Source organism: Frankliniella occidentalis, unplaced genomic scaffold (genome assembly GCF_000697945.3).
Source record: "Frankliniella occidentalis isolate FOCC.00 unplaced genomic scaffold, Focc_3.1 Scaffold75, whole genome shotgun sequence".
Lineage (NCBI taxonomy): Eukaryota > Metazoa > Arthropoda > Insecta > Thysanoptera > Thripidae > Frankliniella > Frankliniella occidentalis.
In genome coordinates, this window is record NW_026267205.1 from 880,965 (window position 1) to 881,345 (window position 381).

Here is a 381-nt window from a genome sequence, read left to right on the forward strand (position 1 = left end):
TCCGGGAAAGGGAAACCCAGCATCCCTACTTATGCTCCGTCTCTGGCCCAGCAGCCGCCCAATCTGCGTATTGCCCTTTCCACTCCGTCATTCATGATTTCTCGTGAAAAACGCATCAGTTACATTTCATCGTAATTGAAAGTGGACCCGATTTTACCCGAGAAGGAAGACGGGAAACTAACTATGTCGTACATCTGGCAAACAAGCACGTCTCGGGTCCACAGTCCATAAATCATCTCATTGTTGACAGAGAGGGTAGGCAACACCCCTGTCTTAAGCGTGGATTTAAAGTTCATCACGTCTGGCTCTGGTATAATGATCGCGCTCGCTTTTTGAGAATTCAAAATCCCCCTTTAAGTGTGGATAGAGAGTTCACGAAAC